Source organism: Physella acuta, unplaced genomic scaffold (genome assembly GCF_028476545.2).
Source record: "Physella acuta isolate Inbredline_101_S28 unplaced genomic scaffold, ASM2847654v3 ptg000264l, whole genome shotgun sequence".
NCBI lineage: Eukaryota > Metazoa > Mollusca > Gastropoda > Physidae > Physella > Physella acuta.
Window position 1 is genome coordinate 720,348 of NW_026731783.1, and position 18,954 is coordinate 739,301.

The 18,954-nt window shown below is 32.0% G+C and overlaps 1 long non-coding RNA gene across 2 annotated transcripts; it reads left to right on the plus strand.

The window, feature by feature from the left end:
* The first annotated feature begins 100 nt into the window (after positions 1–100).
* LOC131939046 (uncharacterized) lies at positions 101–3,621 on the plus strand. 2 transcript variants are annotated; one of them, XR_009386385.1, is made up of 5 exons: positions 101–115; positions 2,346–2,464; positions 2,632–2,774; positions 3,124–3,188; positions 3,505–3,621. It is a non-coding gene; the product is annotated as an uncharacterized LOC131939046 (long non-coding RNA). The 2 variants fall into 2 exon arrangements; XR_009386386.1 differs by lacking the exon at positions 101–115 and adding an exon at positions 921–939.
* Positions 3,622–18,954: the final 15,333 nt, after the last annotated feature.

Sequence of the window (18,954 nt, forward strand, 5' to 3'; positions counted from 1 at the left end):
TACTTGATCAACGATTTTTACACTGATGTAAAACCTACGTAAATCAAATCTACAAGATCAGGATTTACATTTAGATCTAGAAATCTACATTATTGACTGAGAGAAAAAGTTAAAAGTATGCCTAGTGCGTCGAAAGTAAATGATAGAATTTAGAATCTAGATCTAGATCTAGAAATCTAGATCTAGAAAATCTAGTAATTTTTCAGTAGCACTAGCTAGATCTAGATCTAGTCTAGATTGACTAGATAGAAAGATAATTATTTCTGTGGCATAGCTGTCCTTTAGCATTTAGGATCTAGATCTAGAAGTCTAGATCGACTCAATTTTAAATCTCTTCTATTTCAAATTGTTTGTAGATCTATATCTACAAGATTAGGCTTAGTTAGGTCTAAAAATATACTAAAAATATACTAAAGTTAAAGCTACACAAGTACACATCATTCCTAAACTTAATGCCATTAATGGCTAAAATTCACTGAGCATTGTTGCACTTAAGACTTAAACGTAAGGCCTAAATAAATACTAAATAAAATTATTACGTTAGCTTAATTTTCGTGACAGCTTTTCTCTTCTTTTTTGCCATGCTTAATTTAAGTCACTTTCATGTGCTGGTAGCTTAAAATAAAACTTGTTTAGGAAGTTTATTTCTTTCTCCCTTTCATAATGCTGCAAATATGAGTAAGACGCTTATTATTATAATTAAATAGCTGCGATAAATAATCATTTGCATCTTTTTGGGGGTATTTCTTTTACATGAACTGTGAAATACGGTATCTCAAATTTTGCGCGTAACTCAAAGTGAAATATTACTCGCTCAACTGCTCGTATTTAAAAAAATCTGGTATGTCGAGGCACTAGAATGTTGATCTACAGGATCTAACTATGTATTGAAAGAAAACATAAATTAATTATAGAATAATAGGCAAATATAGTAATAAAGTAGGCCTTATAGCTTTAGATTTTATTCAGCCTACTAATAAATAATTAAATAGGCCTAAAGTAGTACTAGATATTAGTTAAATCACTAGTATTGTGTAGGGTTATTTTTATAAAAAAAGCAGATCACATCTTATACATTAAGGCGGGCTCAATAAAATAAAAATAATTTATTTAGGACCTAGGCCTATCTTTTGGAGATCTAAAATTCTAAATGAAAAATAAATTATTAATTAGACCAACAATAGGCATAGTATGCTAAATCTATTTTAGTATTTAAATTTAAGGCTCGGCCATCTACTAAAATTTTTATAAATGTCATAAAATGGCCTACTTAATTATAATTACTAATTACTATTAGGCCTAAGTTTAAACTAGAGATAGCCTATTTTATTAGTAGAAAAAGTATTAGTCATAGTTAAGATGGTATAGCCTTATGTAAATTAATGTAATCAGTGTTAGATATTATGATATCGATCAAGCAATTATTATATAATATCGGAAAGGGGCCTAGCACTCTCTTAGTCATTAGTCTATTAGGTCTTACAAGTAGTTTAGCCTATTTATATATTATAGGGCCTATAGGCTGTTATTTAAATTAGGCCAAAGGCTTATTAGGAAAAGGCTTAATAGGCTTTAGTTTTTAATTAGGCAACAAGGCAGAGGCTTAATGTTGCTTATAGATTTAATTTGAAATTATTATGATATACGCTACTCTGCGACTATCACTATAGACTGCTATAGATTATATTATAGCCTAGGCCTATCTAAATAAAATAATTCAACTCACTTAGCTTACTATAATTTTTAAAAATGTTTAGTTAAGTATTCAGCTCTCTATGTCAGCTAAGGCTCATAATTGTAATTATCCTACTGTTAGTGTTAGATCTATTAATTATTTAATAATTAGTAGGCCTAATTATAGGAATTAGGTCTGATACATTAAGTCCTATACATTGGTCGTAGAGTAATACTATTGGGCTAGTAATTATATACAATATCTATACAAGCCTACTTATCGTTAATTTGGAAGTCTTTGCATTGACCTTAGTTTTCAGATGTAGCAGCCTAATTTTTATCAGATTATACCATAAAATCAAAACTAGACTTGCAGATCTTTTTAAAACAAGGCATGAAATATTAATTTAAATAATATAAATTAAACAAATAGCCTAAATAACAACTACACAAAGTTAAAGTCATAATAACTTTTTATAAAGGTATCTTGAATTTCAACTGGAGGTAGTTTTGATAAATATTAGTATTCTGAACATTAAAATAGGTAGACTTAACATACATTTGTTCTGAAAACATATTTAGAAATTGGTTTTAAAAAATGAGGTTAGGATTGGGGTGATAACTAGTTGAGGATTAGATATGATATCCATGTTGTAATTTCTCTTTTACAGGTTCATCCAAAAAAAAAGGGAAGATCTGATTTTTACCAGTAATAAGACTACAGCATACTAAATGACACAAGATGTTCTTTCTCTATTACCTCTTACATTTGACATAAAAGTAGGAAAAGGTATGACAATTATTAATAAGCTGCTTTAAATTTTATAATTTGTTTTTTTATAACTTAATTGTACCATTTTTATTTCCAATAATGATAAATATAATTTAGTGTCATTTATATTTTAAAATATTTATATTATACTAGATATAATTTACTTCTATAATATTACTATCCAGGTTTAACAGTCTATGCCTACAACATAGATCTCCAGGACTAAAAGTACACAAAATGGCAATCAGTATATCACAAGTGTAATAACACATGCATCTAATCTGCTTCAGTGGCGAGAACTGGGTGAATCCTCTCAAACATTAATCAGGTAAGTTATCACAAGTTTGCTTTGGTTTATTTTGAACATGTTGATTGAGATAGATTTTTATTTGTATAAATATTGTATTTAAAAAAATATTTTACCTAGTAAAACCAAGTCAGTGGTGATGATTGATACAATATCATTATGTATTTTTTTAAATATTTGTTTTGCAAAATATGCTGATTTGCAGGAAGGATATATATATATATATATATATATATATATATATATATATATATATATATATATATATATATATATATATATATATATATATATATATATAACAGTATCATTTAGTGGTTTGTCTTACAAATTTGAATTATTTACTTAATCTGTCTTAACTGCTCAACAGGAACTAGGCATACCTAATGAGCGTCAAGCTGATACAGTAGATGTACAGAAGAGTTTATACACAAGGTAAATATTGATACATTTTAAGTTTTCTTTTTTTAAGGATACATGTAGTGTTTTGGGAGAAAGGAATTAAATTATTTAAATTAGGCCTAATAGTTTATTTCTCTAGCTTATGTTTCACTTAAAATAACTTAAATTTTTCCCCCTTTATCACTAAAGCAAAATTTTATAGATATCTATGCCATGATTCATCTCATTCAATCACTTTTTTCTTGTTTTGTTTTGATGTATTAAACTAATTTAAACTAAAGATTTTTTTTTTTTGCTCATTTTATTATTTCAGATGGATGATTAAGAAAATCTTTTTGTTTTGTTTCAGGAAGTGAAAAGTGATGTTAAAGGCAACTAATACTTCCATCTACCATAGTTAAACAAGAATCTGCAAATGGTGATAATTGCAATAATCTTGATATATTAATGTTTGGCTTTATAATTATATGCAGTTGTTTCATAAATAAATTATTTCTCAAAATTTGATGTTTTTGGTTTTCATACTTTGTACATAAGATGCAAGTGATTGAAAGCTGAAAAGGGTTGTATGTAGTTATAGTATTCCCAGCACAAGTTGACATTAAAACAGCTGAAGCCCTTTAAAAAAAAAACAAACAAAAAAAAATAATCTAGGAATGCTGTTTCTATTAGCTGAGCATATATTTGGAAAAGAACTTAATTGTTTACCAGAGAATACTGTGACCCAGTTTGTACTCCAGGCAAAAAGTGTCTATGGTTAATATTATTAAGTTAAAGAAAAGTGTCAAACAAACAGGATAATATTAATAAGCAAGACCTCCACACTAGAGAAGTATGGAATGAGTGTTGCATGGAATTCAAATCAACTTTGATGTTGCTAATTGCTACACTGGCCATAATTGGCCTACATTGATTTTTGCTGAGGTAGGCAACTGTTTTTGTTTAACTTTAGATGTCGACTAAATAAAGAAGAAAACTGACACGCCAATACCAAAATCAAGAACTTGTAAAGTTCGTGGTTGCTAAACCGAGAAGTTCCGAGTTCAATCTCCCGTGTAGATGAGGCTCTATAGTTGGGGATAGCAACCTATCTTGGGGATACAACACTTGTTCTTGGATTGACAAAAGATAAGAAAAGAAATCCAGAAAGAAAAGCAGCTGAACGAAGAAGAAAAAGGCTGGATATATTCGGTATCAACTGTACAATTTTAACAGACATGCATTTCAAACTACACATGCATTTCAATGACAAAGTTCAGTGAAGCCATAATGTTGAGTTTGACTGAATGAAGAACGATATTGTTATTTCAAGCAAAGTTAAGGTTTATTGTCTTAAAGACATTGTCGTGGATTGATTTAGACTAAGACTTCCCTGTTAAATAAGCCGACAACGATGGCTCTTTTTATTTCTCGTCTTTGATGTTGCTTTCAAGAACTTGTATAAGATTAGATTACCTACATACATAAGGCTACACAGTTTGGAATCTTGGCTTTCTAATAGTGGACCTGGCTACATGACATTACCCCCACCCCGTCAATTACCCCCCCCCCCCGGAGGAGACCCCCCCTCCCGTATTTACCCCCCGGGGCAATTACCCCTTGTCAATAACCCCCCTGGAGAATCCCCCCCCCGGCCTCAAGTTATGATCCTAACTCAAACTCTATACCTATGTATTTCCTTAATCCTAATCGATAAAAAAATGACCAAACCCTAAGCATTCACCTCAGCCTAAAACTTAACACATAACCAAAACCAACTCTAGACTTAGGTTTCAGCCTAACCTTGACCATAACACTAACCCTAATCCTAGCCTTAATCCTAACCCTGACCATAACACTAACTCTCATTCTGAATCTAACCCTAGCCCTAACCTTAGCCCTAACGCTAACCCTAACCTTAGCCCGAACGCTAACCCTAACTCTAGCCCTAACTCTAACCCTAGCCCTAACTCTAACTCTAACGCTAACCATAACCCTAACCTTAGCACAAACGCTAGCCCTAGCCCAAACTCTAACTCTAGCCCTAACTCTAACCCTAGCCCTAACCCTAATCCTAACCCTAGCCGTAACCCTAACCATAATCTTAACCTTAGCCAGAACGCTAACCCTAACTCTAACCCTAGCCCTAACGCTAACCCAAACCCTAACCCTAGCCGTAACCCTAACCATAACCCTAACCCCAGCTGTACCTTAAGAGGTGTGTGCGTGGGGGGGGGGGGGAGAGATGTCCTCCTTGGCGGGGGGGGGGGGGGGGGGGTAAATGACAGGGGGTAATTGCTTCAGGGGGGGGAGAGAACTAATAATCTGTAAGTCCTACTATTCAATACATTTGGTTAACACAATGTCGTCACACATGTAAAACAAAATAAGCAGTGTTTTTATTATTTGTATCCTTAAAAAATGCAAAATAAATGCTACGCCATTAACTCAACCCTCTTTTTTCTCGTTACATATCGTCACATAAAGCCACCGCCCAAAATGATGGTGACGTCAATATACAATCATAAAGTGGTCACCCATTAACCACGACTCACTCTTCAGACGATTTTGCACCAAACCCCCCTTCTCTAATTGTAACAAATTTTCACAAAAAGCCAGATCTTCGCTCCCCCCCCCCCCCCACCACTCTCTTTAAAAACACTACACCTCAACACATAACCCCCTCCGCCGTTCCCCTGAAACTGCATTTTTACTTTCTCGTATATACGAAGTATAGAGAAAGTCTTGTAATCGTGCAAAAAAAAAAAATCGAGATTTTTTACAAATCTCGACGTTTTACACCTCACTGATACGGAAAAACATAATTTTGCAATCTTGTCCGTATGTCTGTGTCTGTGTGTGTCTGTGTGTAAACACGATTACTTGAGTACCGATACAGCTAGGTTGATGAAATTTCATATATAAGTATTTTATCAAAATCATAGATCCGTATAAACTTTTGAGTGATTTCCGATAACCGAAAGTGGTACTTTTTCTACTTTGAATTTTTCAAAAGCCTATAACTTGAGTACTATTGCAGATAGATAAATGAAATTTCACATGTAAGTAAAAGATCTAATTCTCTACCTTCTGTCAAATTTTAAGTAATTTCTGTTGACAGGAAGTATTAATTTACGCTATTTCCGATTTCTCAAAAAACGCACGTAAATTTATAAAGTACTAATAATGTTGCGCACTTTTATGCACATCTTTATTTGACGTTCACTTGGTGTGCAATTCTTTTTTCTACGAGGTTTTATTCTATTTTAAAAAGTTTAAGTATTTAAAATGGATTAAAAATCATGTCTATATCCCGAGTTGCCATTCCCCGTAGTGTTATATTAGAATATTCGAGAAAGTTTAGGGGAGATCACTCCCGGTTTAATATAATATTATATAATATATAATAATATTATATAATATAATTATTAATATAATAATTAAAAATTAAAGCAGCGCAAAATTTCAGCCGCTATCATACGCCGCTATTTTGTTGTTTCATTTTCTACTTTTTAGTAATTCATAATTTGTGAATTTGACAGTAACAATGCTGCCACTGAAAATATTTGCTTTAAAACACTATCAGTAGCTCCTTAAGGACGATAACCCCCCCCCTCCCCACCCTCCTTTCCCAAAAATCCTACCCCCCCCCCCTCCTCGTGAAAGCAGCCCCCTCTGAGTTACCTCCACTAAGTTTAAAATCGTTTCAAACTAAATTATCTGCCCCTAATAGCTGTCACTAAACCCGGCTCTACGATTGTAAACATTTAGCTTGAACCACAGCTCACCAGACCATGTAGGGATGGGGGTGGTAGGGATAGAGAGAAAGAGAGGGGGCTGCTAGGGGCGCTTACAGCTTGGTGTTTTCTATGGTATCCATGAAGAGAATTATTTATATAGAAGAAATATATATTAAACCAGCGTACCCGTCCCGCGCGTTGCTGCGGTCTCAGAAGACAGACTGACGCAATATTTTAAGAGGGTTCCATAATAACATTAGCAATCACGTATTTTTTTACGCTTGACATTGATTTCTAAATCTAAACAATTTAAATGTAATCAAAGCCGGTGTTATATTGCTTTCATCATAGTTGTTGAGGCGCAAATTCTACCGCACACAGTAGCCCATTGTATCCATAATGTATCGCACTCTTTAAAACGAACGTAGGCGCAATAGTGTTTATGAGGGACCCACACAGGGGCGCTAGACCACACGCCAGTGGTGCAGTAGACAAAAAATTTCCCTACTGTAGGGCGCTCTTTTAAAACTCATAGTGTTCCTCCCGAAGCCAGTGGCGCATCGGGTCAAACGAATTGTCATCGAATGTCGTGTGCCACAGGGTCAATATTGTAGAGTGCTCTTTAACCCAACCTTAGGATATCTCAGGGCGCCAAATCGCTTCCTGCCGGGGAGCCGGCAGACGCGCCTGATTCCATATAGTCAAAAATTATTGTTGCCCATCGTGTCTTTAGTGTATAAATTTAAAAAAAAAACGAACGTAGGCGTCATAGTGTTCAAATGGTAGCACGGTGCGCTTCGGGTTACGTAATATCCGGGGCGCCGGCAGCTGCGCCTGTTGTTGCTTTTTTACCTTAGCCCCCATGCAGTTTTAATATCGCCGCCCTGGATTTTCAGGCGCCAAGCCGTTTATTAACAAAAATCGCACCCTCCAGGGAAACGCCCACAATAAATTTTAATTTTTGTTTTCGCAGAAACCTTCTCGTGAGTGTTTTCATTAACTCTCGAAAGTTTAACGGCACTCAGATAAACGATGTCAAACAGCATCCGTTTTGTTTTTTACAAACTGTGTAGAGAAAAATTGCACCCTCCAGAAGCGCCGCCCTGTTAAAATTAAAAAAAAATAACCTCCCCTGAAGTTTTATGGCGAGCGGATGAACGGGATTAAACCGCAATCTACTTTTACGTATATATACCCTATATAGGGATCTATATATAGAATCGATTCGCGCCCTGCTGGGGCACCGTGCTTGTGAAATATATCCAGTGGTATTCTTAACTTAAGTTGCATGGCCATAGGATGAAAGGTGTAGTGCTGCATAGAGGACATAAACAAACCCACAAACAAACAAGCAAAACTTCATTATATATATACATAGAGAGAAATATAAATAATTCTACATATGCATATATATATATATATATATATATATATATATATATATATATATATATATATATATATATATATATATATATATATATATATATATATATATATATATATATATATATATAGCTACATTTGGTGACTTCCCATTTTCCCCAATGGCGTCAAATTTTGCACATAATCCACCTATTAATTCATGTGAAAAAAGCATCGTTTTCATCGTAAATTATTAGATTTTGGTATCAGCCTCTCTCCGGTCGTCGCTTAGCAAATCTGTTATCCAAAAATTCAACAAGCATGTATTCACCTGTACATTTTGCAGTTTGTGTCATCTCCCCTCACCCCCCCCCCCCCCCCCCCCCCTGAATGATAGTTTTTAAACGTGCACAGTTAATTGTATATTTTTTTATCTGCAGTCAGTTATTAGTACAGTTAACTCTCATTAGTCATTTATTGAACTGGCAAAATGCTTACTTCTTCTATATATTTTGCTATTTTTCGCCATGGTGTCACCCCCGAAATTTTGCCACCTTGCGCAGTCCTCAGCCCCGCCCCCCCCCCCCCCCAACCTTGTGACGCCTCTGGTTAGGGATACTACTTGAGTACAGTAAATATGTATATATATATATATATATATATATATATATATATATATCGGGGGGGGGGGAGTATAGCCCCTTGGCACACCTTGTACCTACGCCACTACATAATCATGTTCTTAAGATTATATAGCACATTCTATGTATACATTCGATAAAAATAGCTATTACGTATTCTGCAATTTTATATTTGTAATAACATATTGTAAACGAAATGAGTCTTAAATTCGATTTAAAAATGGGCCTTTATATTATGTATTTTTTCTATTTTGCAATCATATCATGTATTACTTGTTGTATAGCCTAGATTCTATAATAATATACTAATATATTCTATATTACAGAATCCTATATTACATCGTTTAGTAATCTCTACCCTAATGTTTTCTATACCGAATAATCAATATTCTGTAATTCTAAATTGTGTATAAATTAATCATACAATCTCTAAAATTAATCATAACTATGATCACAATTAAATTCAGCAATCCACTGTATTAATTTATATTGCTAAAAATAATTTAATTTTCAATTTTAAAGACAAAAGATACATTTTTTATAATATTAATTATTATTAGCTCTGTAAAATGAATGGTTGTTTAATTTTTCTTATATTAAATATTTTAAGCGATTAATTAATCGAAATGGTTTTATTCCGTTAGCTAGTTTTTACAGTTTATAACTATAATTAGAGTCTCAACGACAGAATCAAATGAGAAAAAATCTATAGCGTTATTATATACCGACACTGTTGATAAGCCACTCAACGACAGTCTCGTTGAGAATAGTGTAGGATCGGCTGAATTCCCCCATCAGTAAATACATACTATTGTATTAGACTCATGCGCATGTTTATAAAATTAACATTACGATGTGAAAATTGAAAAAAAAAAACAACATTGTGTTGAACGACCTTGCTTTGTTATAATAAAACTTGTCGTTGTTACATGAAACGGATGATTTTAGATACTGATGTCCGATAATAAAATAGATGTTGGGTTGTTAGTAGTATTATAATCTCGACTAATTTTATGGTTAGAAATTAGTGTTAGGCGTATGGTATGACTAGGGTGGTTGGTGTTAGGGTTAGGGACAGGGCTAGCATTGACATTAGCCAGCAATGTGTGTATTTAGTTAACTACCAGTAACCTAACACCCCCTTTTTTAAAGAATATTCTATTATCGGACACTGGTATAAATATTCCCCCATGAAACTATTTTCGCATCAACTACAACATATGTATTCGGCTTTCTATAACTCGGGCGACACGCTATGTGTAGGCCTATATTTAACTACAGTCTGTCAGAATATATTAGTCTTATAACAACATTTAGGATTTGCTAATAATAGATGTAGACTGGCTGATCTTCACATTTCAGCAACAGTAAAGTATAATTATATAAGTAGATCAAGACCCAATAGCAATGTAATGTAAGATAATTTTTGTATAGAATTATATGTTAACTTCATTAAAAAAAAATAGCAAGCTGGCCGACTTGGTGGTGACGAAGTAACAGATGTAACATCAACATTTACTAATTAAACCCCCACTAGACGGTTTACCTTCCAGTATATCACAAGATCCTGACAACGTCTATGCGAGACCCTTGCTTTACTAGATATGATTATGTATCGGTTTATATTTTCTCCTAAAAAAATGTTTCCAAACGAACACTAAGTACTGACTATTCAATGAGTGTCATGTTTTGCATCTCTCAAAAACATGTATGCACACAGATCACTGTTTTAAAATAAATATAATATTATATACTTTTTAAAATTTCAAATAAGCATGCTGCTTCAGGATCTTCACGGTTTTAAAGATAAATAGTAGGTTTCTTATATTTACATCGTATTTTTACTAAACGTTTTAATTATTTTTATGAGGAACTAGATAGCAATTATTACGCACGTTCGTTAATGTTGTCTCCCTTGTATAGATTAAGTTAAAGAAATGTGAACTTAAATGCAAGTTTAGATTTGTATGACAAAAAGATATTAAAAAAACAATTTTTAAACATTTTGTTTCAATATAACACTATATAAAGTGCAGGATTTACTTATCAGCTAAACAGGCATTATGTTAGTTCCTCAACTTTCTGTGGAGCCCCAACACAACTCAATAATTGACTGCCAACAAGCAGGGCAGATAAATAATAAACAACAGATAGTTTTCTTTCCAGCCAAAAAAAAAAAATAAATAAATCAGGAATACATATAACAGCATTTTTATTTATTTATTTTTTTTTTTTTTCAAAACACAGTGTGGCTCTAAGAATCAACCATGGGTGATTAAAGAACCGTAGAAACGGACTAAAATTGATCAGCTAGCTGACTGTTGTTGTGAGGTATGTTTCACCAGATGATGAGCTACCCGTTACACGTTTTTTTTAACTTCCCTAGACATGGGTAGCTACACGGGTGAATGTATGGCTGAGGTTGTATACAACTACCTTTATAATGTGGAGAAAATATATTTTAGTAAGTGTTGGATGATATTGCTGCATTTGCCACTATTCTCTACATGATGACTAAGGATTTTAATACAATTTAATTTGCTAAAATTATCATAAACTGAAAATCCTAAACTCAAAAGATCAAAAGTTGTTGATTTTAAAAAAAAAATGGTTTAAACAACAACTGTGGTTTAAATTATATAATGAGCTACTTCGGTGCATCGGTATTGTTCAGTAAAATAAATGAATAAATACGATTTAATTATATTTTTTTTTTATTTGTTTAAAAGTCAAAGTCTTGAAACAAGAAGATTTAATTTTTTTTTTTTTAATGCTGTTCTTTTCTACTTTCGGGCAATTACAAAATGTAAGAACAAACAAAAAAAGTATATGAAATTAAGTACTCAACACATATTGCACTCAATATTTCACTAAACGTTGGAGCTATCTTCATTTATCAAAATTCAGAAAGTCAATATTTTGTAAACAAAAATCGTATTTTTAGATATATTATAAAGGATAAAATACGGTGTATGTTTGGTTGCCTGTTTGTCTGTCAGTGAATCTGAATTAGATTAAATAGTGTCACTTTAAATTAATTTCTATTTGATGACTGTGTTCAAACTTTACTGGTACTTGCATAACTGACAGTATCATTTAGTACAGTTGAAAAAAAATGTGTACGTCCAAAAAATGTATTTCCCATCAAACAAACATGTTTCCCCAATACATGGATCTAAAAATTACATCTGATAGAAAGAAGATATTCTTTAAAGCGATACGATAAAGAGCTAATAACGTCAATTGAACCGACCTGATTGGTTGTCCTTGATAGATGTATAGCGCTTTGCCACAGTTTCAGTAATTAATTTATTCATAATTTTTTAAAAGACATATATAAGAAAAAAGATAAATGAAGTTTGCTATTATCAATATATTATTTTGATAATTTAATTGTGCGCAATTATTGGCCTTAGGGGGCGCCAAAATGGGTTAGCAAAATAAATTGAAAGTTGAGGGGGGTGCAAATCGAAAGCTTGAGGGGGGGGGGATGCAAAATCGAAAGTTTGAGGGGGAGGGGGTGGAAATCGAAAAGTATTAACTTAATATTGGGATACTTTCACTGAATGTAACACTGTATGATATTTATCACGTTGTAATCTACGTCATTTCTACTGTTATTTCAAATTTGAAATCCTACAAGTACCTGGCTAGTGTCGCGGAAAGTTATAGTAGCTTGCCGTTTTCCTTACAAACTCTCTTAGAAAGTTGATAAAATATTACATTAATACAAATGTTGATCGTTAATAACACATCAAACGAGTACAGCGAATGATACTTTTAAAGGGAAGAATAAAAAAACAATAAAAATAAATCAAGAGTTTTTATATTTATACTTTGAAGTTTAAAATAATGTATTTATTCTGTGTTTTTTTTTTTCAAGTCTATGTTTTACTTTCAGTTTGTAGTGCTAAAAATAAACATGACCTACAATTAGTCACTTTATTAAAGTGTTAATTAATGGCGCATAAAGGTACACAATACATGATATTGAATGAGTTAATTAGGTGTAATGTTTAAGTGGTGTATTAAGTTTTTGTGGACGTTAGCTTCAGAGGTGGGAGGTTAATTTGGTTGTTGACATGTGACACGTGTGGACTGGGTGAGGACTGAGGGGGTGGGGGGAGGGGTGTAATATTTAAATATTTTCGGTCGCCATACATGGTTAGATTACCTTTTATTCGATATCGTACAAGTCATTTTGAAGCGTTTTATAACTAGTGCACCCGAATGTAACAATAGTATGTTTTAAATGCATACGTCTTGTCATGCATAACTTGTGTTTTAAATATTACGTGTCTACCATGTGTGGTGTATGTGTCAAAGAATATTATTTGATTTGGCCAATGGTTTATTTAAACATTATAATAAAACACAATTCGTATTACAACATTTTAAGCCCGATTATTTTAAATAATGTATTAGTTAGTAATAGGTTATTCTGTGGAGACGGTATACGCTAATATAGTTGAACACATTGAACCTGGCTTATACAATATGTATATACAAATCGAACCTGGCTTTTAAATGCATGTAAAATTAACACCTGGCTTATAACTTGTTTTGTTTTGATTTGGGTTGAGTGGTGTGGACTAATAACTATTACTGAAATACATTTGAAAATTTAAAAACTAAATAATTTTGTAGCTGCAAAATTACCTAAAACACAGCTACCATGTAAATGTTGTAATTACATTGTTGAATCATTTTATTGTGTTAATAATGTATAAAAAATGTGCAAGTATTTAACAAATGTTTTTTATCACTTCCCATTTTGCTTTAAAAACGTGTTAAGGGATATAACTGTTATGAATTCCTTTAGTAAATAAAACCAACAACAGTCAAAGCTAATTAACACTATTTGCTTTTTTTCATATATATATATTAAATGTGTTATAACTTATTGTTATAAACAAATATTAATATTTTTTCAGGATATCTAAAAAATATATATAATTGACTCATAATTTAAAATGTTTAACGGTATTAATATGTTTTAAAATTTAGTACTTGAAAGAAATCTTCGATGAATATGTTTCAATTATTTACCATTTTGGCTTGGTACTTTTGCAATTATAATTGAAAATAATGTCTTCTTCCATCCGAAGTAACAAACCTGCATGAGATGTGGCAGATGAAGTAGAGATCAACTGTTTCTTGAGATAACACATTATTAGATGACCTGACATATACCAGATTAAGGTGTCTATCATATCATCTTAATCTAAATTAATCTAGCTGAAACGTAAAAATGAATTATATATGTAAACCTAGTCTGTTGTTTGTAATTATAAAGCTTTATATAAATTAACCAATCAGTAATTAAAATGCATTTAATCTGACCAATCAGCAAACAGAAAGTTGGGCACTAAATAAAATCACTAGCAATAATATAAAGCTTATTAACACGAAGACATATGATTGTAGAGACAGTGGGAGCTTATCCCCACTGATAGCCCGGGCTATAACAAAATATTTACAACAACAAAAATTTAAAAAAATATATACATACATAAATTTAGAAGTCATTTAATTAAAGTGTATATGTTTCCTAAAAATATGCTGATAAGATTGAAAACATTACATAAATCAAATATCTACTTAAAACATACACGATACAATTGTTTTAGTCGACTGTGTACATTTGTAAAACAAAATCGCTATAGATTTGTTTTACAGTACATAAAGACAATAAAACACAGTTAATGAATGTGAACATTTTTTTTTCAAAAATCTTTAACTGTACCAAACTCTTCAAAATGTTCACCTTCGGTATACAGTTGTAGTCTGTAGAATAGTTTGACAATCAAATAGAAGTATAGAGAACATATACACAACCAGAGTTTCTTCCAGGCATCTCTTTGGGGGGGGGGGAAGCCCCCCCCCCCCCCGAACGAAATGAAATTTATATAATTTATATAGAAAATGTATACTTTTAACAGTGTCCGCCCCCCCGAAGAAAGTCTACCGCCCCCCCCCCCCCCGAAAATTTCAAGTGCCCCCCCCCCCCCCCCGGAGAAAAAAGTCTGGAAGAAACACTGTACACAACCCATTCTACATACAGCTTTTAGATAGGTATACAAGTCACTCATGTAGGATACATTTAACATAATTATTGTGAATTGAGCCTTTTATGTAAAATACTTATGTTACATTTTAGTCTATTATAGTAAAATAAACGTTTATTTATGTTTATAATTAAAGTATTAAATCATAGATACCTTAATATTTACTTAGCTTTTACCATTTCTTGTTCAGATACAATAACAGGGAGATAACACACTGATTTGAATAAACTAAATGTTTAATTTAATGTTAAAAAAAATGTAAAATATATACTAAGTATTAAAATAGTGATGAAATATATTGTTTAGTTTTGTTTTAATTAATTTGTATTTTGATTTTACAAAATATATGTAATTGTTTTAATAACGTTATTAAAATGTTAATAAAAGCAGTGCACTTTTTTAATACTGGTTTCCAACAGATGCGAACAATTAAGATTAGGCAATGTTCAATGCAATGTGAACATGTTCCATCTGTTAAGACAGTTAAGTACTTATATATTAAAAAAAAAAACACACACACCTTCCCCGCCCTAAAACCTCAGGACCCCCATACCCCAGGGCCCCCATATCTGCATCCCATTTGTTACATGAACCCACCCATATGTTGAAATACCGTATTAAAAATAACAAAATAAAAAGAAAACGAAAGAACAATATCAGACCCTCATCTCCTATACCCACATGACCCTCTCCCTGCTCCTACGATCTCATTACGACTTGTTTTTTTTTTTTTCTCTCTCAAATGTTGCCATAATTATGTTCTCTGTTGTCAATGTAAAAATGTATCTAAAATTGTTTACTCCAACTCAACACGGCTTTTGTAAACTTGAGATGAACTTACGACGTCCGGACGTTGTACTCCACAGGCACTTCGCTTGCTTCACGCCTGCCCACCCCTACCCCATACTCAGAAATCACACAACCTTTAAACATTGTTAAGAAAAACATCATTGAACTAGAACCCTCACATACCCTACCCCCTATTTTAATGTTTTTTCCCCCATAACCCTCCTCTCACCCAACTCTGAATTTTTCACCAGCACACACTTATATTTATTACCTCCCTGTATACTAATTGTAAATAAATTTTGTTAAAGATAGTCTAAACAATATTTCTATTTATTTATACATTTGAAAACCAATTTTCAATATATTTTTTTTTCAATACTTCCATTTGTAAAATACTTCGGTTCCATTACATGATTGAAATTATGTAAAATATGTTGATGTTGGTATACTTGTTTTTAATTGCAAATAAAAGTATTTACAAAATTCCATGAAAAGAAAAACATAAAATAAAAATAAACACATTAATATGTATTGAATATTTTTACTAATTTTAGGAACCGACCCACGCTTTTCTTTATAGTTATTTAAATATTAGTACCTTATTATATTTATTTTCTACTTTGTTTTTAATACATTATTATATAGAAGCTTGTTATTGAAACGTTTGTCTGTATTTTTTCTGTGCTTTATTTTTTTATTTTTTTTATTTACAATTTCAGTTGCATGACTAACAACTATTGCGCACCTAATAAACATGATAACCCTCGCATAATAGTGCGCAATAGTTGGATAAGGCTGCCTACTAATTTGATAAAAACAAAATTCATAAAATATTAATTAGGTACTCCATTAAGTAAAATCTTCATTTCTTGACCCAAATACCAACTTTGAAACTTAATGACAGAACGACGACAAACTGACGACAGACTGACGACAGACTACGACAGAATGACGACAGACTGACGACACACTGACGACAGAATGATGACAGACATACGATAGACTGACGACAGACTGACGACAAACTGACGACAGACTGACGACAAAGTGACGACAGACAGACAACAGAACGATGACAGACTGACGAAAGACTGACTGGACGAGGAAGCGTGTTAAATAAAAGCTTGTAAATAGGCTGCTTCTTAACCTGAGCTAATTTTCTTCTCAAAGGACTTGATCGAACCCCGTTTGCAGGAATAAAATACAATACAAATAACATAATTTTAAAGTTATACATAACATCCCCTTCCGATGGCCATATATTCAACTATCATACACATTTTACCCCAAATACAATTCATCAAATACAGTCTGTTACGAATTAGTTAATCATAAGTAATTTTTTTAGTGGTCTAACACGTTTTTTTTTTTTTTTTTTTTTTTTTTTTTTTTTTTTTTTTTTTTTTTTTTTTTTTTTTTTTTTGTGGAGGTTATCATCAGATGTGCGGGGTGGTGTTGGTTGATGACATGTGACTCGTGTGGACTGGGTGAGGACTAAGCGAGGGGGGGGGGGTTGTAACATTTTTATCTTTTGAGATCGCCATTACTGGTTGGATGACCTCTTAATAGATTTAATACAATCAATTCAGAAGCGTCTTATAATTTGCAAATAGAGTTTTCGAATATATCAATAATAAGTTTTTATTATTTATACCGTGTCATGAATTACTAGTACTTACTTGTGTCTTGTAATACATTACGTGTCTGGCGTATGGCATTCACGTGTGGTGTATGTGACAAACAACGTTATTTGAATTGGGCAATTATTTATTTTAACATTATATTAAACACACCTAATTTGAAGTCACTTTATTTTAAATAATGCATTAAATAGTAATTTGCTATTCCGTGGAGAGAGGGTATGTGATAAGATTGTCGTAAAAACCGAACTAATCAATGTATTGTGTGGATTTGGCTTTAGTTGTATGAACTAATTACTGTTTCTGAAATAAATTTGGAAATAAAATAAATTAATATAAATAACAGTGGTATTATATAAAGTAAAACGAGATATCTTTTATTGTTTTTTATATTGTCAATCATATTAATATTAAAAAGTGAAAAAGCATATAAAACATTGCTATGATGTAGGCTTATACGTTGCGATTACATTTTGAACATCATTTGATGAACTTGTTTTTTCAAGTATAATAATGCAATTACAAGGTAAATTAATAACACCTAGTTGTCTGAGTTGTTAAAGTATGATAGATACATATAAATAAAACTAAAAATTACATCAGTAAGAAATTACAAAATTAGAAAATTACAAAATTAAAGATTTTACCAAACAAATATAAAATTATGAATTTAGAATTCGAATTATACGATATTAAAAAAATAGCAGTAGGCTTTATGGTTTTGCAAAAAACGTAATTGTGTTTTTATTTCTTATTTAAAGATGCATTGTATGATTACATTTAGGTTAAAGAACATTATTGCATACAATATAAACCGATTTCTACTTACATATTTGATTACATTCACGGTTGTTTAACTGTTCCAAATAGTATGTCTATAGATAGTTGCCGTCCTTGTTATTTGCTCTCGGTATGTTTTTTTGTCTTCGTTTAGGGATTTTGTTTAGAGTTATGACTATGTCGATATTGAAATCATTAGTCTTCTTATTGTTTTTTTTTATATAAGTCTCAGGGTTGTAGTTTTTTTTTTCTTTTCAGCGTGCCCAGCCATTGTGTGGTGGCAGTTGCTGATTTTTACAACTTTCATCATCCGACTTATGAAGACTGTTGCAGATTAACAATTTCAAACTATTCCTGAAACTTTCATTCTCAAATGTACATATAATTTACAGAATAAAGGGTAGGTTTTGTGGGGGTGGGGGTGAGGGGTGGATGGGGGTGGGGGTTGTTTCCTGGAACGTTAGTGATTTGCTGATAAAAGTTATAAATTGTATACGATTTGGCTATAATAATAAAAGTGGTGGGTTATAGAAAACTTCATATTAGCGAATTTAACTCCAAAGGTTGGTATGGGCTTCCTAAAAGAGGGAAGAAGTACAATTAGTTATTCATGAATTGTACATCAAACATAATATATTATATACAGTAGTTGATCATTATCATTCATACTTTTCATTTGTACCTATCATCTGCAAACAGTCTTCTTTTTATTTTTTTATTTTTTTTATTATTATTTTTGCTGTGTTTATTATTTTATTTATTTTTTAATTGTTAACAGAATCAACATTTTAAAAATA